Here is a 23689-nt window from a genome sequence, read left to right on the forward strand (position 1 = left end):
ACTTTTTTCCAAGTACTTTTCTTTAAATTCATTCTAAATCAATCACAGGCTTCAAAACTTTACCAGATCTTGATGCAACCATACTTTGGATTGCCACAACTGGCAAAAGGAAGAAAAATTAGATTGTTTACACGGACATAGAGGCATAACAATATGCAAATTTTGGAAAGTGTCTAGCATTTTATTTTCTCTGCCACATTCACTCAAGGGAATAGTCATAATCCCTGGTGAAGCTGAAAACATGCAGAAGTATTTAGGCACAGGGCTTGTACCACAATCCTCTTCTGCTTGAAAGAGACAGTGATGTTTACATAGTGCATGCCACACCAGGGATTGGATTTGTTTGCTGTTGTTCTAATCATGTGGTCACTTATTTTTACAACTAGCCCTCTAGTTTTGAGAGACACTGGACTGAACTAGTGACATTTTCCAAGCTAAGGTTTTCACTGGTCAATAGTGAGCAAAGGATTTAGATTTTATGCAGTGCAGGAATGGAGGGCTGCACAACCTTTTTAAGGTTTCACTCCCACCATCTCTGTATATGCACTTGGTGACACGTTCTCGGGTCCAGATGGAGATCTGGAGATCTGGAGATCCTATTTTTACATCACACAGTCTAGACGCAAAATACGTCATTCTAGAATGGGGATCATGGAGCTTCTAGAACTCGAATAATATCTGGGCTAACCATTATTGATGTAATGTGGACAGAAATCAGGTGTACCATACACAAGATTCATTTACTTTCTCACTTTTTGGACAGCAAGAAGCCCCCTTTTCCTCAGGACTCAGGTGGGGGAAGTCACATGTCCATTGACCAGGGCAGGTTGAGCTGGTGAATGCTACCCCATGTAATTCCACAGAAAGATTCTCCAGTTTGGTCCAGTGTTAGGGAGGATTTCACAACTCTCTACTCTGTTTTGGTTATAAAGATGTTATCATATGCCTGATTCAGGCAATTGCATCGTATACAAAACATTTAAGTCTCCTTTGTCAGTGAAATTAAAATAGAAGTACATGCCTCGACAAACTCACTCAAGTGTCGGGTGTACGTATACAAAACATTTAAGTCTCCTTTGTCAGTGAAATTAAAATAGAAGTACATGCCTCGACAAACTCACTCAAGTGTTGGATGTATTTATGAGATCCTTATTGATGTATTAGAGACATTGCTACTAACAAGACGTACTGCTTTTCTGATTCCTGAATGCTTTTACCCCAAATACTTCTCGAAATCCAGATACCTATAACATTCACCGAAGAGAAATTAAAACAAAAGGCAAAAAGTATCCATGTATTTTCAACCCACCATCTAATTTTTATTAGGCTTGCTTTTGGTTGCTTTTAAGCCACAGAACTGAAGGATTGTGTTTATTCTCATGGCTGATTTACTGCAAAGTATAAGTTCTAAAATGTTCTTCAATTATTTATCTCCTTTCAGTTCCCTCGGTATTGCTAGGTTGAAACCTCACAGATCAGGCTGATTTCTAGCAAAAGATGAATGGCAAGAAATCTGAAAAGCCTCCAGTCTAAAGGGTAAGACAACCCGGCATCCTCCAACCTCTCCTGAGACTGTGCTATTTCCTTGCCCTGAAAGGCCCCCAAATGTACACCATCATCAGAAAGATCTGCCAGCTATGGTTGCTATGGGATGAATGAGGATTTAAGAACTGTGCACGCTCTGCATTATTATTCGGTGTGGCATCCAAGCCATTCACCAAAATCTAGAAATTCCGTGCTTTTGTGGGATATAAAAAGCAAGTTGCTTCTCAGAATGCCCGCACTGTGCCCGTCTAATATGCAATTGTTTTCTGTGATCTCTGCCTGTCATTTTTTCCCCCCACAGCTTGGGGTCTGGAAGAAAATGCACGGCACTGTCCAGGCTATGCTGGTGCTGACATACCTACACTGCTAGATTTGGGGAGGTCTTCATTGGTTTCCGATGGAAGGTTATCTTTCTCATCATTCATTCAATTGTATTTATTGAGCGTTTACTGTGTGCAGAGCACTGTACTAAGCGCTTGCGAAGTACAAGTCGGCAACATATAGAGACAGTCCCTACCCAACAACGGGCTCACGGTCTAGAGGGGGAGACAGACAACAAAACAAAACATGTGGGCAGGTTTCAAAATCGTCAGAACAAATAGAATTAAAGCTATATGCACAACGTTAACAAAATAAGTAGTAAATATGTACAATATAGAGAGTAATAAATCTGTACAAATATATATACAGGTGCTGTGGGGAGGGGAAGGAGGTAGGGTCCCCATTAGCTCGGCTCTATTTTGGATAGGCTTTCTCAGGATCTCTTATGCAGTATCCTCAATGGGACAAAGAAAAAGGGATGAAAAAGTAGACACCACGTACTACCATGGCGAAGAGGAGAGGAACTTCCTCTCATTCGATAAAATAGCATTTACTGTGCCCCTGCCATTTGAAGTGCATTCCACTAAGGACTTGGGAGAGTACAATACAAGTAAAATAGATGAACCCACTTGCCTAATGTGTGACCTTGGGCAAGTCACTTAACTTCTCTGTGCCTCCGTTACCCCATCTGTAAAATGGGGATTAAGACTGTGAGCCCCACATGAGACAGCCTGATTATCTTGTGTCTACCCTAGTGCTTAGAACAATGCTTGGCACATAGTAAGCACTTAACAAATACCATAATAATTATTATCATTATTATTATTACGATCTAATGGAGGAGGCAGGGAAATATATAGTTCAGAGTGGGAGAAATAAAATAGAGATTCAACTGGCAATAGCAAGAATATTGATGTATGCATAAATGGAATATTTAAAGTTATATCTAGATAACAGAAGTGAAGTTACCAGGAGAAGAGAACTAATTGAAAATCAGCTTGGCCCAGTGGATAGAGCGCAGGCTTGGAAGTCAGAAGGATCCAGGCTCCAATCCCGGCTCTGCCACTTGTCTGCTGTGTGACCATGGGCAAGACACTTCACTTCTCTGTGCCTTAGTTACCTAATTTGTAAAATGGGTATTACGACGCTGAGCCCCACTTGGAACATGGGCTGTGTTCAATCTGATTAGATTGTATCCAGCCCAATGCTTAGTACAGTGCCTGACTCATGGTAAGTGCTTAACAGATTTGATTTTAAAAAAAAAAAGAAAAGAAAAGAAAAGAAACAATGAGGAGGACCTGGGCACTCAGGGGGGAATCTGTAATCTGCTGCGTTTGAAGGAGAGGGAACACCAGGTAGGAGAAAGCATTTGAGGCGGCAGAGGCTCGAGGAGTAGAGAATGAGATGCAGTCATAGGTTTAGTTTGGGAGGAGTAAGTAAGGTACACTAGGTCAGGGGAACAAAAAAACAATTAAGCAGAGAACTGATGGAGAGCCTTGAAGCTAATTGTCAGGAGCTTCTGTTCAATGTGCATTTAGTCCTCAATCAATCAAGTGCACAGGATTGTATAGAGGATGACAGAGTTAGTAGATATTATTCCTGCCTTCAAGGAATTTGCAGTCTAGCAGGGGAGAAATCACTAAAATGATTCATGTCAAAGGAAAAGGGGATATGTACATTGGTTAGTGCTTAAGTGTTGGACAATTGCATCACAAAGTGTTTAGAAAAGCAGCGTGGCTCAGTGGAAAGAGCCAGGGTTTTGGAGTCAGAGGTCATGGGTTCAAATCCTGACTCCACCAATTGCCAGCTGTGTGACTTTGGGCAAGTCACTGCACTTCTCCATGCCTCAGTTACCTCACCTGTAAAATGGGGATTAAGACTGTGAGCCCCACATGGGACAACCTGATCACCTTGTAACCTCTCCAGTGCTTAAAACTGTGCTTTGCACATAGTAAGCGCTTAATACATGTCATCAAAAAAAGTGCTGAGATGGGCATTGCGGGGATATTTGTTTTAGTTCCCTGCACAGAAATTCAAGTCTTTGGTAGGCAAAACCTCCTCTAGACTGTGAGCCTGCTGTTGGGTAGGGACCATCTCTATATGTTGCCAACTTGTATTTCCCAAGCACTTAGTACAGTGCTCTGCACACAGTAAGCGCTCAATAAATACAATTGAATGAATGAATGAATTTAGTAAACGGAATGATAAATCCACAGTGAGTTATTAATGATTCCATCACCCTCCACACTCAAATGTACAGATAAAATCTCACCAACCAGAGAAACAACTTTGTTAACAAATGACAGATATGTGTCTAGCCAAAGTAAGCTACATAAATTGTGAATGGTCAAGTATTTTTAGAATGTGTATAAAGTCACCCACTTTAACCTGTACATTGCAATCATAGGCAAGTAAAAGATGATACAAAACTCAAGCACCCTGCTCAAGCTGTCATGAGCAAAGAGAATGTTATCTCTTGCTGTTGATCTTGCCAACACAGTTGCTCAATGAAGAGATTAGGTTTTGGGGAACAAATCTAAGAATAAAATATTTGCTCTATAATAAACACATTCCCCCAAATAGAAGAATTGGCAGTACAGGCTAAAAGCTTTGCTATCTACCCTGTCCATTTTGGAAGCCCGGGGTCACAGCACCTCATGTGGAAAACAAATCATTCCCACAGAAAAGAAGCTTTTTCATGGAATAGCCACATTTGCTAGGTCACCGATACCTCTTCAGAGAGATTGAAAGGCTATTCAAACACCCAGCAGCTCTTCGTCAGGCACTATAAACATCTTCCATTTACTCACCATTTTAATGCCATTTCTAGAAAATTGACACAATTACTAGCTCAAGGGCTACATTTGAGGTTTTAAAGTTTATTTGAAAAAAAATGAAGGCAGAAATCCCTGCACATCATTTTCCCATTCCCATCCGTCTGAAAAAGTAAAATGCATTCCAAAAAAGCTTTCCTTTGGGCTGAGAACAAACACAGAAAGAAGCATGGAAAGTATTTCAGCCTGAAAGTTTTCTCTTTTTTTCCAGTGCTGAGGGCATAGCCATAGAGGGCCATAATGGAAGAGTGTTTACAACCTTTCACTGGGGACATAAGCCCTCTCATAAACTCTAATTACTCTGAAAACAACATGCAAGTAAATGATCTAATCCAATTCTGGCTTCAGAAACTCAAATCTGGCATTTGCTTTTTTAAAAGGAAAGAGGGAAATGATCACAGAAGGAAATGTTTAATTTTAAATTTGATCTACTAGCTCATACTGCACTGTCCCCTTCTATTAACGAAAACAGGAACAAAATCATTTTTAATTCTTGGTTGAACATATCTGAAGCCCATTCGACTCTACCTTGGAAGCCAAATTTACTTGGGAAATTCATACCACCTTTCCCAATATGATTTATTGATATGAGCACATGAATGTGTCTTTATATAACTTTCCTATTGTGGGTTCCAATAACGAATGTCTGGCTACTTGAAGAACAATGACTACCTTATAAACATATCTATGCCTCACGTGAGCCTTCGACTCTCTAGCAAATTTAGAATTCACTGGCAATTTTGTCGCTAAGAGCAGAGAAAACCTTTCTCCCTAGAAGGCAATGCCTTCTGGGCAAGAGCAGGATCCCAGGAAAGGAATGTGAAGAGCAGGAAATGTTTGTCAGTTTTTCCCAAGGAGCACCATGAGAGAACTGAAGAAACTTCCTGGTAAAGATGGGGAGTTTAACAGAAAACAAGGGTTACAATAACAGAATTTGGATAATCAGGGAAAAATACACATGAAAAAGACAGAGATAAAAAAACAGAAAAGGAATCCAGAGAAAGAGACTAGGAGTCAAAAGACCAGGCTTCTAATCTCAGTTCCACCACCAACCTACCATGTGATCTTGGGCAAGTCACTGTAACTTTGGCCTAACTGGCAAAATAGGGGTAAAATAGACTGTGAGTCCTTTATATCCACCCCCACACTCTATCTACCCCAGTACTTAATACACAGTAGGTGCTCTTCATTTATTAAAAGGGAAAAAAAGGGAAAAAAGGGCTAAATTTTCCAGAGGAATCTCTTACCCCACTGGGGCATGTCAAGCCCCTGTCATGGCGATCTCTTCCTCCATGGAAGCCCCTGGGTCTGTAGAGTGGTGTCATCCACACCCCAGACCCTCCATGCCACAGGGGGAATTTGTTTTGCCTGTGCTAAACATTCAGCGTACTGCAGAGGGTTGTAACTGCTCAATACATTTTGGCCTTACTAGAGTTGTTATAAAGAGCCTGAAAACCACTCTTTTTGCAGTACTGAACCACAGGTCTTACTGTCTGTATTGCTCTTGTTTTGATAACTCATTAGTCTGCCATTAAAATATTATTCTTTCGGTACACTGCCATACCAGCTTCTCCTTCTATTTCTCCTTCTATCCTTCATTTAGCCTGTGATCTCCCACGCCAAAGACTATAAAGCATATTATCCTTTCATTTTTTTCATCAGCTAATAGTACCACACTTCGTACAAAATGCTTAAGAAATGCAATGAATAACAATATCCCTACTAGACCGGTCATTTTTCATCAAAAATTCTTCTCTGTTTTTCACTCTTTTTGCCTAGCTTGATGCAACAGGGTTGACTTTGAAGAATCCAGGCTAGAATTTTGCCTCTACCGTTAGGCCCAGGGGATAGAATAACACATCTCATCCACAATTGACAGAAGGAAGATGTGAAGCATTAAACATTAAATGTTAATCACTATGAATTATAGCTAAAAATGCAACAGTGAAAGAAAAGTCAGCTCCAATGGAAGTGGGTTTTGGGCCATTTATCTGGTTTATTTGGTCAGTGTGAGAACTCAGACCTGATCATTCCAGATATCTAAGGTGAACATTTTAGCCTGATTTTTCAGGGTCATCTGCTTGCATTGATCAAATAAACACAGAAATGTCAACTCCCATTTTACTTTGTGTGCTGAGGAACCAGCTTTTCCAAGAAGTGATAGAGAATATATTAAAGATCCACTATGGAAAAATAAAATATTACTTGCAGCCTCCAAAATTTGCATCATTTCTGATGCTTCTCCAAAACACAATAAGTTCATCTTACAAATCTTACCATTTTATCATTTCAATAATTTGCATTTCTAACTCTGTTTTCACCTGTATTACCCCTCCACAAACAGGTAAATTCGACTTCTCTTGGCTTGTGTTTTGTGACAGATTTTCCTCAGACCCATTCCTAATCACATTTCAATACTATACCACCTCCACACATATGGGCCTATGTCACACATTTGAGAGGAAAAAAAGCTATTTCAAAAAAATGTGTCATTGTTTTTGATACGTTTTTCATAGTTTCTCACCTGGGCCTTAGTTGTCCCAGTTCTGAGTAACCGACACAATTCACCCCTCAGATGTTTTTAGAGAATTATCAGGCACAGGAAAGGTTTCCAGTTGCCTAATCTATGACTTATCTCCTTTTAAAAGTAGGTGCCATGAAGCTCATCTGACTGTTTGAAAAGAAATCCTCCTGTTTGGGATGCTGTTCAGGAGTGGTACTAAGGTGATCAGGGACTCAGCGTGTCAGCTGCCATGAGAAGCAAGATATATTTGTACTTCCCAAGCGCTTAGTACAGTGCTCTGCACATAGTAAGCGCTCAATAAATACGATTGATGATGATGATTAAGCCCTGATGGGACCCAGTACTGACCCTCCTGCTTTCAAAACCAGCAGGGATTTGTGTCACTGATGTAAGGGATTTAACCAGCAGTTTTCTCACTAATCAGACAGTGGCAAGCACTTTTTCCCTACCAGTTAGATATTTTTATATCTTCTCCCTCATTAGGGTGTAAGCTACTTTTGAGCAGGAACCCTGACTCATGTTTCTTTGTACTTTCACAAATTTTGAGAACATACCCGGCATTTAGTGGGCACTGAAATCCGGTACTGCAAGGCATATTTTTTCTATTGGAGTACATTGTTCCAATCTGAAGCTGCTGCCATAGAAGGATATGGCAAGGTCTTTTCCACTTTACCTAGAATTCTAAGCCATTATAACAGCCCAAAAATATCTACAGGGAATTCACTGATGGCAGAACAAGACTTTTAATAAGTGCTCCAGAAACTTATTGAAACATAAAGTTTTGCCTTCTCTGAACAAATTCTATTAGGGGTGTCAAAAAAAGGAGCATATTTAAATGTGTATAGAGTTTCAAAATGAATTGAAGAATGAATTGAGGTGAAGAGGTAATTCCATGTTGTTGCTGTGCCACAAAGGGGTCAGGGTGAGTCAGGATGTGTTCTGAAAGTAGAAGCAGGCCTTGAATCCAAATTTAAAGGGGGGATACTATGTAATAATGATAATGATGGTATTTAAGTGCTTACTATGTGCCAGACACTGAGCTAAGTGCTGGGGTTGATCCAAACAAATCAAGTTGGACACAGTCCCTGTCCCATGTGGGGTTTCAGTCGCAATCCCCATTTTACAGATGAGGTAATTGAGGCACAGAGAAGTGAAGTGACTTGTCCAAGGTCACACAACAAACAAGTGGTGGAGTCGAGATTAGGAGATGGTTTCATTCTTGTAGGATTATTACGCAAAGGTTCAGCATGGGTGAAACTCTCTTTTCCTCAACAACTGAACTGGATGTGGGATCAGACTGGGTAAGCAGGATAAGCCCAGTTTTTTCAGGGGAGTGTAAGGTGGGCTGAAGATCAGTATATGGTGTTGCCTCCTGGCCAGTCACAGATTAAGGGGGCATGTTCATGAAATCTACAAAAACCTTCACTTGGGTGTGAACCAGCAAGGCATAGTGGATAGACTATAGGCCTGGGATTCAGAAGGTCACATGTTCTAATCCCAGCTCCCCACTTGTCTGCTGTTTGACCTTGGGCAAGTTGATTCACTTCTCTATGCTCAGTTGCCTCATCTGTAAAATGGGGATTGACACTGTGAGCTCCCTGTAGGACAGGGACTATGTCAAACCTGATAAACTTGTTTCTATCCCAGCCAGTGATTATTATAGTGCCTGGCACATAGTAAGCACTTAATGAATACCACAGTTATTATAATTATTACTACCCATTGCATTTATTGAGCTCTTACTCTGTGCAGAGCACTGTATCTAGCACGTGGAAGAGTATAACAGAGCTGGTAGACACTATGCCCTAAAAATTAGGGTGATCCCCAGGGCTAACCAGCCCAAAACTGATTTTTCCACTTTAGAAAAAAGTGTCAAGGGCTACAAGACAATAAGACTTTCTTGAAGTGTCTCCCATTATTGGAGACTCTCAGATTCACTCTAGAAGAAGAAAAGATTCTAAATTGCCTCTTCACTTCACATTCTAGGGAAGTCAGTATTTCTCTAGTGGCCACTCCTTTCTCTCTTCCAGCATTTGAGCTTCCCAGAATTATAATATTTTATTTTAACTTACACTACTGCCTAACAATAATTTTTATTCCTGTAGCATTTGTCAATCACTATGTACCAGATCTAGAGCAGAGACAAGATAACCAGGTCAAACACAGTCCAAGTTCCATATGGGGTTCACAGTCTAGGTCAGAGAGAGAACAGGTATTTAAACTCCATTTTAGAGATGAAGAAACTGAGGCACACAACATTTAAGTGACTTGCTCAAGGTCATTCAGCAGGAAACCAGTAGGGCCAGGATTAAAATTGAAATTGTCCACACCACTCCCCAAGGAGGGTGGATTTTAGCCATCCACTCGGACTCCCACAGGGTTTCTTTCCTCCACCAGGGGTGTCGTCATGTTAGAATGCAACCCACGGGACAAATCCCAAAACTTCCACCCTATAATCGAAGCATTTGAGAGCTGCTCCTTTCATCTTTTTTATGGTATTTGAAGTACTTGAGCCCGGGCTTTGGAGTCGGAGGTCATGGGTTCAAATCCCAGCTCCGCCAATTGTCAGCTGGGTGACACTTAATTTCTCTGTGACTCAGTTACCTCATCTGTAAAATGAGGATTAAGACTGTGAGCCCCCGTGGGACAACCTGATCACCTTATAACCTCCCCAGTGCTTAGAATGGTGCTTTGCACATAGTAAGTGCTTAATAAATGCCATTATCATTATTAGCGCTTAGAACTGTGTTTTGCACATAGTAAGCGCTTAACAAATACCATCATTACTATTATTATTATTACTCACTATGTGCAAAGCACTGTTCTAAGTACTGGGGTATATAAAAAATAGTCACATTGGACATAGTCCCTGCCCCACAGGGACTAATCCCCATTCTACAGGTGTAGTAACTGAGGGACGGAGAAGTGAAGTGACTTTTCCAAGCTCACAAAGCAGAGCTGAGATTAGGACTCAGGTCCTCTAACTCCCAGGCCATGCTGCCTCCCATCTGTCGCTATTAATCTTGGATTTAGTAAAGGATTTGAGGGAGAGGATGATTAAAGCCTCAACCATCTTTCCCTTATTAATTTTCACTCTAAGGTAAAGAAATGATACAGACTAAGTTAGAGGGCTCACACCTAGTTCGAGGAAAGGAGCTACTGTGAATGTAGAGTTTTTTGCATTTTTCTTAATTTAAAGATAAAATATTACGCTTATGGTTTACAATTATTTAGTTAAAATCGATAAAATCACTAAATTGATAGCCGTGAGGTACACAACTCCGATACCCATAAATAAATACAGTTCATTATTAGGACTACAAATATTAAGAGGAGACTTTTCTTTAAAAGAATGGAAAGAGTTGCTGCAACCAAGTAAAAAAACAAATCTTCTTAGTTTGGAGACTATTTTTTGTTCACACATCATTTGCTCTGAATTTACAGTAAGGCAATGAGGTTATCTGGGAATAGGCAAGACATCGTTAGAGAAATACCATTAGAAAAATAACCAGAAGTAAAATGTCCACAGTGTGCTTGTGTGATACCAGTAAATGAGAAGTAATAAAGGAAAATGTGTGGAGGTCATTTATTACCTTCAAGTTCTCGCTTGCCACCTTAAAATGTAGACTACAATGTAGATGGCTTTTAGCTTTTTACTTGATTACATTATGGAGACGTTTCTAAGCCCAATATAGAGAAGAGCCAGTTGTCCTTTTTAAGAGCATATTTTACCATTCTGCTCTCGGCAATGGATGGCTCTACATTCCTGGTACATTACACAACAGGATGAAGGTTGATTCAATTAGAGCCTTTCATAAAATCTCCGCTCCCATCCTGTATTAGCCACTTTAGAGAAATAAGAACTTCCCAGTTGACATCCATTATTGAATGAAAATGCCAATTTCCTCTGAGGTAGAGTCACATTTTATTAATTTCAGTGAATGAAACATTTTTTTTGTGTGTAGATGACAGCTATTCCTATGGAAAAATCAACTTTTGTGATGTGTTCTACATAGCATATTACATTTAGTTACATATCAATAAACTACTGCTAGACTATAACATCCATGAGGGCAGGGGTTGTGTCCATTTACTTAATTGTTTCGTTCCAGTACTTAGAATAGTGCTCTACACCCAGAAAGCAGTCAAATAACATTGATGGATGGATTGATATTGTTGATACAAAGTGGATGGTTAATGCTAGGTCTATATTTTACCACAGAGTGGAAATGTCTTTCATATTTCAAGAATTTTTTTTTCCTTTTGGAATGTGCTGGAATAGAGTGCTGATAGCACTGTTAATGGGGAAAATCACCAGCTATTCATAGTCTTTCAGCTCTGATCTCTGGACCAAGTAGTAAACCAGCAATTGACAGTTGGGAGATTTTTGGCCAAATATTTAAGAATTCAGAGGACATATTACTACATGATTATGGTACGTGTGAAGTGGTTATTATGTGCCAAGCGCTGTTCTAAGTGATGAAGTAGATACAGGTTAATCAGGTTGGATACAGTCCCTGTCCCACATTTTACAGATGAGGTAACTGAGGCACAGAGAAAGTGAGTAACTTCGCCAATGTCATACAGCAGATATGTGGCAGAGGCAGGATTAGAACCCAGGTCCTTCTGACGTCCAAGAATGGAACAACTACTCTGGAATTAATACTATTACTCTACAATGAACTGTTCCCAAAGCTCTTTTTTCACCTCTGGAGAAAATACTCACAGAAGTCGCATAGTTTAATACAATCATCAACACAAAGGAGAGAAGACTTAAGGGTTTTCATCTTGAATGGGTAAATAACATAATAAAAGGTCCATTTTAAAGACACATATAACCATTCATCTTACTTCATTTCATGAACCATTAATACTGAGTACAAATCTGTCTAGATCAGTGAAATTTACTGAGATCAATCTCATAAACAGAATGAAGCATTTAAGACTTTTCACATTACCAGGAAAAAACCATAGGAAATTGTGAAAAGGATTTGAGAGAAATTGAGAAATTCAGTATTCTGATCCTAAATATGCTGGAAATTGTTTATATGCATTCTTACCACCTAACTGAATGGGAACTTGCCATTCATGTAATCAAATCAATCAATTGTATTTACTGAGCATTTACTGTCTGCAGAGCACTGCACTAAAGTCTTGGAAAAGTGAATACAGATAGACACAATCCCTATCAGGACCCTGGGATTCACCAGACAAATCATTAAGGATATTTACTGAGTACTTATTGTGTGCAAAGCACTATACTAAGCCCTTGGGAGAATACAACTGAGTTGGCAGGCACATTCCCTGCCCTCCAGGAGCTTACAGTCTAGATGATGATGATGATGGCATTATGTTATGCAAAGCACTGTTCTAAGCACTGGGGAGGTTACAAGGTGATCAGGTTGTCCCACAGGGGGCTCATGGTCTTAATCGCCATTTTACAGATGAGGTAACTGAGGCACAGAGAAGTGAAGTGACTTGCCCAAAGTCACACAGTTGACAATTGGCAGAGCCAGAATTTGAACCCATGGCCTCTGACTCCAAAGCCCATGCTCTTTTTCACTGAGCCACACTGCTTCTCACGCTGCTTACATGAGGAGGCAGGCATTAAAATAATTGTGGGGCTGAAGGTGAGATGAATATCAAGTGCTTAAAGGGCATAATTGATGCACAAGGGAAAAGGAGCAGGGGAAATGAGGGGTTAGCTGGGAAAAGCTTCTTGGAGGAGGCGTAATTTTAATAAGGTTTTCGAGGTGGGAAAAGTGGCGGTCCACCATAGGAAGAGAAAGGCAGCTCCGGGCCAGAGGAAGGATGTGGGCAGAGCATCGACCACAGAGCATGTGGTCATCGAAGAGGTAGATGAGATGGAAGTACAGTGAGTAGGTTGACCTTAGAAGAGCAAAGTGTATGGGCTGAGTTGTAGCAGGAGAGCGGCGAGGTAATGTTAGGGGGCAAGTGAGTTGAGAGTGCTTTAAAGCCAACAGCATGCTTTTTAATAACTCGTGGCTACATCGAAAATATAATCACACCCTCCTAAGTGATCAGTGAAGTATTCTTAAATTATATCAGTCAACGACTTTACATTTTGCCCTTGGTGATGAAAATCAGTAGAGATTTTAGGTGGGGAGAATCAGACTGGGAGGGGAGTCAGTCAGTCAATCATATTTATTGAGTTCTTACTGTGTGCAGCGCACTGTACTAAGCACTTGGGAGAGTACAATATCATCAATCGTATTTATTGAGCGCTTACTGTGTGCAGAGCACTGTACTAAGCACTTGGGAAGTACAAACTGGCAGCATATAGAGACAGTCCCTGCCCAACAGTGGGCTCACAGTCTAAAATATAACTGACACATTCCCTGCCCACAAAGAGCTTATAGGAGGAGAGGCTTCAAATAATTTATAGATGAGAAAACTATTCTCTTGGATCTCTTCTGGCCTCCTGAAAAACCTCAGATCCTGTCAGATATGTGGGCTAAACAAGACTGCAAGTCTGACTCACCAAGCTCTGTGTGACCATCTCCCTCATGGAGTGGGAGCACCTATGGATTGAGCTGGGAAACAATAAAAACATTTAACACCATTTCCTTTATTATCTTCCTTTACCTTCAGAGTTTACTCCCACACTAAAACTTCCATAGAAATAATTTTTTTATCATAAATGTTAAGCACTTACTCTGTGCCAGGGACTGTATGAAGCACTGGCTTAAATACAAGCTAATCAGGTTGGACACAGTCCTTGGAACCCATGAGGCTCAAAGTCTTAAGCCCCATTTTAGGGATAAGGTAAATGAGGCCCAGTGAAGTGACTTGGCCCAAAGGCACATAACACAAAGGCACAAGTGATGGAGACAGGATTAGAACCCAGGCCCATGCGCTATCCATGAGGCCATGCTGCTTCTCCACAGTTGTAGTAGTAGTAGTAATAATAACAGCATTTACTGAATGTCCACCAAATACAATCCTTTATGCTTTAGAAGACAAACTGCAGAGTGGCATTCCCTGCTTAAAAGGAGCTTACACTCTAACAATAATAATTATAAAAAACCTCAAGAACTGTGGAGACATGGGTTATTTACTATTACTTCTTGGGCAACCCTTGTGAGTTCTGGACCCATCTTCCAATATGTATTTACATGGCTCTTCTACTTATGCTTAGGGGAGTCCACAATTTCTTTCAGTAACCCATTCCATGTTCGGAAACAATGTCAGGAAGTTTTCCCAAATATCTAATATAAATCCCTGAGGCTGCAATTAGAGTTTATTTATTCTTATTCCATCCAAAAAGGAAATAGAGAGCAGCTGGTCATTATTTTCTCAGATAATCGCCCTTCACATCCTTGAAGCAGTTGTTACACTCAGCCTTAGTTTCTTCAGACAAAGAAAATCAATTCCTTCTCTAGTTTTCTCACACGCCACTTTCCACACTTCAGATTCTCTAGGCCTTTTCCACATGCCTCAATCAATATTTACTGAGAGCTTACTGCATGCCGAGCCCTGGAAGACCTCCATCCTGACTCAGCATGGGCCTGGGGGTTAGAAAGACCTAGGTTCTAAGTTCCAGCTGCGCCACTTGTCTGCTCTGACCTTGGGCAAGTCACTTAACTTCTCTGGGCCTCAGTTACCTCAACTGTAAAAAAAGGATTATGACCCTGAGCCCCATGTGGGCCATGAACTGTGTCCAACCTGATAACCTTTTACCTACCCCAGAGCTTAGAACAGTGTACGGCACATATTAAGCACTTAACAAATACCATAAAAAAACACCTTTTCTGTGTTTCATTTTCCATGTGTGTAAAATGGGGATGAAATATCTGTTCTCATTCCTGTCCCTGTTCCATGATACAGGGTATGTGGCCAACCTGATTATCTTAGTTCTCCCTCAGTGCTTAGTACAGTGTCTAGCAAATAATAAGCACTTAAAAAGCATCATTATCACTATTGATATTCTAATGTCTTTTCAACACAGGTCCACTCAAGGGGGAAAGTGAGGAGGAAATAAGGTGTCAGAAATCCCAGTTGACAACTGGAGAGCTGAAGTAGAGAGTGTGGAATGACATCAATTATTTCAAATGACCGGGAAGCAAACCTTCAACACTGTGGCGCGGTGGGAGTCTTTGGGGGAAATCAAAGCAGAGCAGACTAAAAAGCTGGGCATGCAACAATCAAGGAGGAAGTGACTTGTTTTGAGAAAAATCTCTGGATTTTCCTTGGCCATGGATCTAGATGGCCGAGGTGGAAATAGCACCAGGTTACAGAGAGGGGAATGGCACATAGTAAGCGCTTACCAACTACCACATTTATTATTACTACTATTATATGTATCCTTTGTGGTGGCTTTGGGCTCTGATCATGGCTGTGGCCCAATCGACCCAGTACTAAGCTCTTAGTACAGAACTCTGCACACAGAAAGCGCTCAGTAAATACTATTGATTGACTAAACTCCCCCATTCTGTGCTCCAAGTAGTTCTAGGGTTCCTGTATTGGGCCTGAGGGCCACAGTTCCCAGGACCCGTCACATCTAAGTAGCACTAACAAGTGCAGAGGCATCCACAATGGCTACCTCGGATGTCTGTGGATTTTAGGAGATCTATTCAAATGTGAGGAACCTTGGAGCACATGAAACTTTCAGCTGGATAAGAATTATGATATTGACTAAGAGTAGATAAAGGGTTATGAAATCAAACAGAACCTGGCCCACAGGGGGCTTATGATCTATTTTCTCCCCATTTACTGAGGCAAAGAGATGGTAACTGACTAGGCCAAGGTCACACAACAAGCCAGTAACAGATCTGTGATTCTTATCTGGGTCTAACTTCCAGTCCTGTGCTTTTCCACTATGTGACACACCTCTGCGTCCACCACAAATTTCCCTCTCCTGCTTTTGGATTCTAAGCCTAATTTAGTTTCTACTGCATTTTTCCCCTGAGACTCAGTGTGGTGTAATGCATAGAGCAGAGGACTAGGAGTCAGAAGACCTGGATTCTAATCTAAGCTCCATCTCTTCTCTACTGTGTGATCTTGGGAACATCATTAGACTGCTCTGCAACTCAGTTTCTTCACCTGAAAAGTGGAAATTAAATGCCTCTTCTCCCTGTCCTTTTGACTATGGAACAGCCTCCTGTCTCTCCCCACTCCAGACTATAGTTCATTTAGCTGCCCGGATCTTTTTTCTACAAAAATATGTTCCATACATGTCACCCCACTTCTCAAAAAACTCCAGCGGTTGCCCATCCACTTCCGCATCAAACAAAAACTCCTCATCATTGTCTTTAAAGCAGCCCACCACCTTGCCCCCTCCTACCTCACCTAGCTTCTCTCCTTCTACAAACTAGCCTGCACACTTCACTTCTCTAAGTGCTAGCCTTCTCACTCTGTCTCCATCTCTCCTGTCTCGCCACTGATCCCTAGCCCACATCCTACCTCTGGCCTGGAATGCCCTCCCTTCTCAAATCCGACGACAATTACTCCCCCAGCCTTCAAAGCCTTATTGCAGGCACATCTCCTCCAAGAGGCCTTCCCAGACTAAGCCCCACCTTTCCTCATCTCCCACCTCCTTCTACATCACCTGTTTTGCTCCCTCTACTCTTCCCCCCTCCCAGTCCCATAGCCCTTATGTCCATATCTGTCATTTATTTCTTTGTATTGAGGTTTTTCTTCCCCCCCTCTAGATGGTAAGCTCACTGTGGTCTGGGAATGTGTTTACTGCTGTATTGTACTCTCCCAAGCACCTAGAAAAGTGCTCTGCACACTCTAAACCCTTAAAAAATACAATGGAATGAATGAATGAACAGGGACTGTTCTGAGCTGAATGTTTTTTACCCACAACAGTGCTCGGTAAATATTAAGCACTTAAACTTCTCAATCAAGTAATGGTACTAGTTGAGCACTCGGGAGAGTACAATATAAAAGAGTTGGTAGACACGTCTAATGCCCACAAGGAGCTGAAACTCTCCAACTATTATGTTTCTGTCCTTTGCACAGTACCCTGAAATGACAAGTAATACTGACTGAATGAGAAGGAGAGTCAATGATGTAAACAATGAATTACTAGAAGAAAAGTCTGAGGTAGAGAGAAAACTTGAGGGTGATCAGAAAGAACATCCTTAAGCATTAGTTGGATGTCAAGAAGGGCCATCGTATGGCTTCAAGTCTCCTGGTGCTATTGTTGGAGGCAGAGTGCTGCACTGTATGGATTATTGATCGTTCATTCATTCAATCACATTTATTGAGCACTTACTATGTGCAGAGCACCGTACTAAGCACTTGAAAGAGTGCAATATAACAACAGACACATTCCTGTTCTAGTAATGGCATTCCTTATCAATCAATCAGTGGAATTCATTAAACCCTTACTGTGTGCAGAGCCCTGCACCTAATGTTTGGAAAATTACAAGAGAACAGAGTTAGTAGGCATGTTCTCTGCCCCAAACAAACTTTCAGTCCCGATGGGGAGATAGACATTAATATAACTAATTTATCATTTATAATCTACAGATATGTAAATAAGTGCTGTGGGGTTAAGGCGGGGCAAATATCAAATGTTTAAAGGTCACAGATTCAAGTGCACGGATGACACAGAAGGGAAAAGAGGACTTAATCAGGGAAGGCCTCTTGGAGGAGATGTGACCTTAATGGTCTTACAGTTTTCTTTATTAGATATTTTTCGGGGCTCAGACTCCAGGCTTTTTGTCACACAAGCCATGACTACAATGTCTAACTGCACGTGGTTAGTGAAGTTACAATTCCCAGAAGGGCTTCAAATCCTTAAATCTCTCCTCCTCTAGTCTCATGCTTGACATGAGCATGTCACAAGGTACCAGAGCAAACTTGTTCTATTGCTAGTATATTCCAGCAGGGGAAAACAAAAGGGGAATTTTACACACATATGCAAAATAAGCAAATATCAACAGCCCCATAACTAAGGATTGTTTATGGGATGAGAGGGCTTATGAGAGGATTTGCGATATACTGAATATTATTCAATATGCACACAGATAACTCTCCTCATTAATAAAGCAAGAGGGCAAGACACAGAAGAGAAGGTAATGAGGAATAGTATGTTGAGCCACCTTACATTTGGCACAAAATGGACCCACCTGCCTTACAGTCTAACTTATATTCTTACACAGCAATACTATTAGCAGCTTCTTCAGGTAGAAAAGAAAAACATGGAAATTCCAGGTTGGCGTCCAACCATGACCTCATTTTTGTGTGTTTGCTTTCTGTCAAAGAGAAGCAATGGTCCTGGTTTACCTTGGGAATATTTGTGTTTGTGAGTTGGGGGGATGGTTAAAATTATAAATTAAAAACATTCTATAAGAATACTCAAATATATTTTTGAACCGTTGTCTCCTATTCTAGTATAAGTACAGGACCCCACTGAATCATAAATTCACCAGTTTCAGCAAATAAATTCACAAACTGGATAAGTATGGAAATGTTGAGTAGTTACTGTACATAAAGATATTTACTACAGTCTCAAAAGACTACAGTTTTATTTTCTGATGAAATACAGCGTATCTGGAGCTTGCAGCGTTGATGTCTGTATCAAGCTGTTAATAGAATTTTATAGTCCTACTCTCTGAGAAGGCATAGAGTTTTGTATGAGTCTAAGAGGGAAAATAAAACAAACAGCAGATCACTTATGTGACACAAAGGAGGGGGAAACGTTTGACTGTGTAATACCATTTGCTACAATAAAAGAAAAATAAACTGAGAAAGTTTACAACAGGTCTTAAGAAGAAAAATCCAGACTAAAAGTTGTGATATTTATGGAAGTAATCAGGTTAGGATAGCTATGAAAATGGTCAAGTGAGATACAAAAATCATTAGGAAACAAAGACTGCAAGCGCTATGTGGGCAGGGAGCGCTCTACCAACTCTGTTACATTGTACTCTCCCAAATCTTAGTAGAGACCTCTGTAAACAGTAAGTTCTAAGTATTAATTAACTGTGCAGGTGTATGTTAAGTGATTAGACTTTAGCTGACATTTTAGCCCAGTGGAAAAACCAGACTGATGAAAGGCAGGTAACATAGGCAGGTGCTGGATTCCCTGTCTTTGGAAGAGTTCTCCCTTCTTAATAATAATAATAATTTTAGCATTTATTAAGTGCTTACTATATGCAAAGCAATGTTCTAAGCGCTGGGGAGGTTACAAGGTGATCAGGTTGTCCCACGGGGGGCTCACAGTCTTAATCCCCATTTTACAGATGAGGTCACTGAGGCGCAGAGAAGTGAAATGACTTGCCCAAAGTCACACAGCTGACAAGTGGCGGAGCCGGGATTTGAACCCATGACCTCTGACTCCAAAGCCCGTGCTCTTTCCACTGAGCCACACTGCTTCTTCAGCCCAGTGTCTCTGAGGAAATGGAATTGTAAATATATAGCCCTTATCTCCATTCTGTCCAGTTACCCGAGTGACTGCCTGATGAACTCATTGTGGCCTAGTGAAAAGAGCACACATCTGGGAGTCAGAGGCGCTGGGTTCTACTCCTACCTCCGCCATTTACTTGCTGGATGACGTCAGACAAGTCACTTTATTTGTCGTAACCTCAGTGATGTCTTCTGAGAAACAGGCATTAAATACCTGCTCTCCTTCCCTTAGAATATGAGTCCCATCTAGGGGAGAGAATGTGTGGACCTGATTATCTTCTATCTACTCCAGTATCTTGTATCAATTCCACATACTGCACACTTAATGAATACCACAAGTATTTGACTTTAGCCACTAAAACTAAAATACCTTGCCATCATCTTTAACCCAGATGCCTTAACACTGATGAATTAATGCAGAGAGAAACAATGAACTAAGACACTAAATAAGCAAATGGAGCCAGAATCTGACAACTTGCTACCTAACTGCAGATTCTCACACACCTGTATATATGTATATCACCTGTATATATGTATATCACCTGTATACATGTATATATGTTTGTATGTGTTTATTATTCTATTTATTTATTTATTTTACTTGTACATATTCTATTTATTTTATTTTGTTCATATCTTTTGTTTTGTTCTCTGTCTCCCCCTTCTATACTGTCAGCCCACTGTTGGGTAGGCACTGTCTCTATATGTTGCCAACTTGTACTTCCCAAGCGCTTAGTACAGTGCTCTGCACACAGTAAGTGCTCAATAAATACGATTGAATGAATGAACGAATGAATGAACACACGAGTGGACAATCACTCCACAGCATGTGAAGAATTAACTGCAAAACATGGGAAAAAGAGACCAAAGAGCTATACCAAGAATGTTTTAAGGGAACTTGGAAAGTAAATTAGGAATATGACTCCAGGGAGAAACAATTTCAACTGTAGAAGGATAATGTGGGAATCAAGAAATTTAGATTCTGGTCACAGTTCCATCACTGGTCTGTTTGAATTTGGACTCATCACTTAAACTATGCCTCACTTTCCTCATCTGTAGAATGTGGATGATAACAATAATTGTGTTATTTGTTAAATTCTGACTATGTGCCAAATGCACTGGGGTAGATACAAGCTGATCCGACTGGACATAAGCCCTATCCCTGGCCCATACTTTATCCACTAAGCCACACTGCATCTTCTAGACTGTAAGCTTGTTGTGGGCAAGGAATGTGACGGTTATATTGTTATAGTGTACTCTCCTGAGCACTTAGTACAATGCTCTGCACACAGTAATTGCTCAATAAATGGGATTGATTGATTGATCTATATAAAGCGGGGAAAAAGGGCTACCCAAGTTCACAGTAGTAGCGATATTATTACTCTTGTTGCAGTAGCATCATCCCTCAAATCACAACTCTACTCATCCATCTGTTCAAGTCATTTTAGGCTTGTTTTGCTCACTCTTAGATATTTCAATTTCCCCATGAAGGATTCCATGTTTTCATGGTCTCAAACTCAATAAAACATGAAAAATGAAATTTGACAGGACTATCAGAGGAATGCATCACTTAACTGATTTTCAAAACAATTCTATGAAGAATATCATTCTAACTAAAATTCTGTCTTAAAAGTGTAATAATACAAGAACGTGTGTTAGGAAAGGTTTATTTGAAAATTCAAATTACATTGCTGAGGATTTGATATCATTCTGGCTTGCCTGATTATTTTTTAATGGATAGCATACAAGATTCAATCTCTCTGGTAGCAACTTAAAATCACCACTGAAATGGTGATTTTCCTATAAACGGTTTCTTTGAAAAGCTGGGACCCTCATCTTCGATGCTAGCATTTGCATGAGTTTCACAATTATTTTTAGCACTTGAGATTGCTCACCTCATCAAAATCAATTAGATAGTTTATTTACAGACAGAAACATATACTCCATATACTTTTTAAAATTGAATGAGTCTGAAAAATTTTTTACCAGTAGCTAAAATGTTCCATGAACCCACCCACAATTATTGATAACATTCCTCTAGACAGTAAGCCCATTGTGGGCAGGGAACCAACTCTGCCATATTGTATTCACCCAAATGCTCAGGGCTTGATAAATACAATTGATTGATACTGTTTCCAGGTTAAATCCCCCTGTTATATGCTCCCAAAGACCTGGAATACCACAAATATAGACCTATGGCATAAAAATATTTAGAATGAACCAAAGTACAAATTCCTATGCAAATGCTCAAGAGACAGAATGGATGGAATAATAATTCTGGTATTTTGTTAAGCACTTATATTATGATCACTGAGCCAAGTGCTAGACCAAATGCAAGTCATTCAATGAGTGCTTACTTGAGCCTGTTGTTGGGTAGGGACCGTCTCTATATGTTGCTGATTTGTACTTCCCAAGCGCTTAGTAAAGTGCTCTGCACACAGTAAGCACTCAATAAATATGACTGAATGAATGAATGAATGAATGCAGAGCACTGTACTAACCACTTGGAAAGTACAATTTGGCAGCAGATAGAGACAATCCCTTCCCAAAAATGGGCTCACAGTCTAGAATGCCTTCTGATCAGATGTATTCCTGGTCCTTAGGTGACGTTGTCAGTTAACAGATAAGGATACTGAAAAACAGACTGCAGTGACTTGGGAAAGATCACACGGCCAGCAAGTGGTGGAACTGGGATAATAATAATAATAATAATAATAATAATAATAATAATAATAATGACATTTATTAAGTGCTTACTAAGTGAAAAGCACTATTCTAGGACCTAAACCCAAGCTTCCTAACTCCCGGTTCTGTGTTCTTCCCTTAAGGCACCAATAAAAAGAATTCAAGGTTATCAAGGTACAACCTATCATTGCATATGGTACTTAGAAGATCAAAATAAATCATTTAGTGGTATTTATTGGGGCCTTCTATCAACTCACCTATTCTTCATTTTCAAAGATACTACTGAAGTTAAGGCCTTATCCATGTGTGGCAGAAACGACAGATCGATAATATTTAGCAGCAGCTGAGAAGCAGCGTGGCTCAGTGGAAAGAGCACGGGCTTTGGAGTTAGAGGTCATGGGTTCAAATCCTGACTCCACCACTTGTCAGCTGTGTGACTTTGGGCAAGTCACTTCACTTCTCTGGGCCTCAGTTACCTCATCTGCAAAATGGGGATGAAGACTGTGAGCCCCCCGTGGGACAACACGATCACCTTGTAACCTCCCCAGGGCTTAGAACAGTGCTTTGCACATGGTAAGCACTTAATAAATGCCATTATTATTATTGTTATTATTTACTGAGTGCTCTGGGCAGAACAGAATACAAAGAGATTAGGAGACTACATCAGAATTTGTAGCTATGATCCCTGCCATTAAGGAGCTGATGTTATTGTGGGGAAGGCAGTCATAAATATATTATAGATAGAAGGAAGGAACATGGCATAAAGATATGTAAATTATTGCACAGTTTTAATCCCCATTTTACAGTTGAGGTAACAGACACAGAGAAGTTAAGTGACTTGCCCTAGGTCGCACAGCAAATAAGTGGCAGAGTCAGCATTAGAACCCAGGTCCTTCTGACCCCCAGGCCGTGTTTTATCCACTACGCCACACAGCTGTTTCTATATTTCACTACAGATCCTTGCTGTGTCAATAGTTTGTCTCTAGTTTGCTCTATAAAGCCTGTTGCTTGGCTCCGAATATCTCCTGTGGGCCTACACTGAATGCATCCTTACTCTATTCCTGTAGACCAACTGGACGGGAGCCACTGTAAAATTGTAATAGCCTGAATGCAGACACCAGGAGGAGGTTGCAATTCCAGGAACTATGGAGAAGGACAGTAATATGCTGTACAAGTACGAAAATATGTTTTATTTCCAGGTCTCAAGCTCACCGAACAAGGAAAATGAACCCATGAAAATGTTTACAAATCTAATGCCTCTTTGCTTATAGGCTGTTCTATTTCAGTTTGCAAGTATCATTTATCAGAAAATCGGCTCGATTTGTTTAGGGAAACCAATCCAACATATCTTAGACTCAACAAAACTGGCTTTTATCTTCGAAAGACCATAGAGGATGCAGACATG

At 40.4% G+C, this 23689-nt stretch overlaps 1 long non-coding RNA gene across 1 annotated transcript; it reads left to right on the forward strand.

Moving 5' to 3' along the window:
• Positions 1 to 713: 713 nt before the first annotated feature.
• Positions 714 to 23434, forward strand: LOC119937759. Its single transcript, XR_005454204.1, has 3 exons — positions 714 to 792; positions 1442 to 1536; positions 23352 to 23434. It is a non-coding gene; the product is annotated as an uncharacterized LOC119937759 (long non-coding RNA).
• The last annotated feature ends 255 nt before the right edge of the window (positions 23435 to 23689 follow it).

The sequence above is a fragment of the Tachyglossus aculeatus genome, chromosome 15 (assembly GCF_015852505.1).
Source record: "Tachyglossus aculeatus isolate mTacAcu1 chromosome 15, mTacAcu1.pri, whole genome shotgun sequence".
NCBI classification, from domain to species: domain Eukaryota; kingdom Metazoa; phylum Chordata; class Mammalia; order Monotremata; family Tachyglossidae; genus Tachyglossus; species Tachyglossus aculeatus.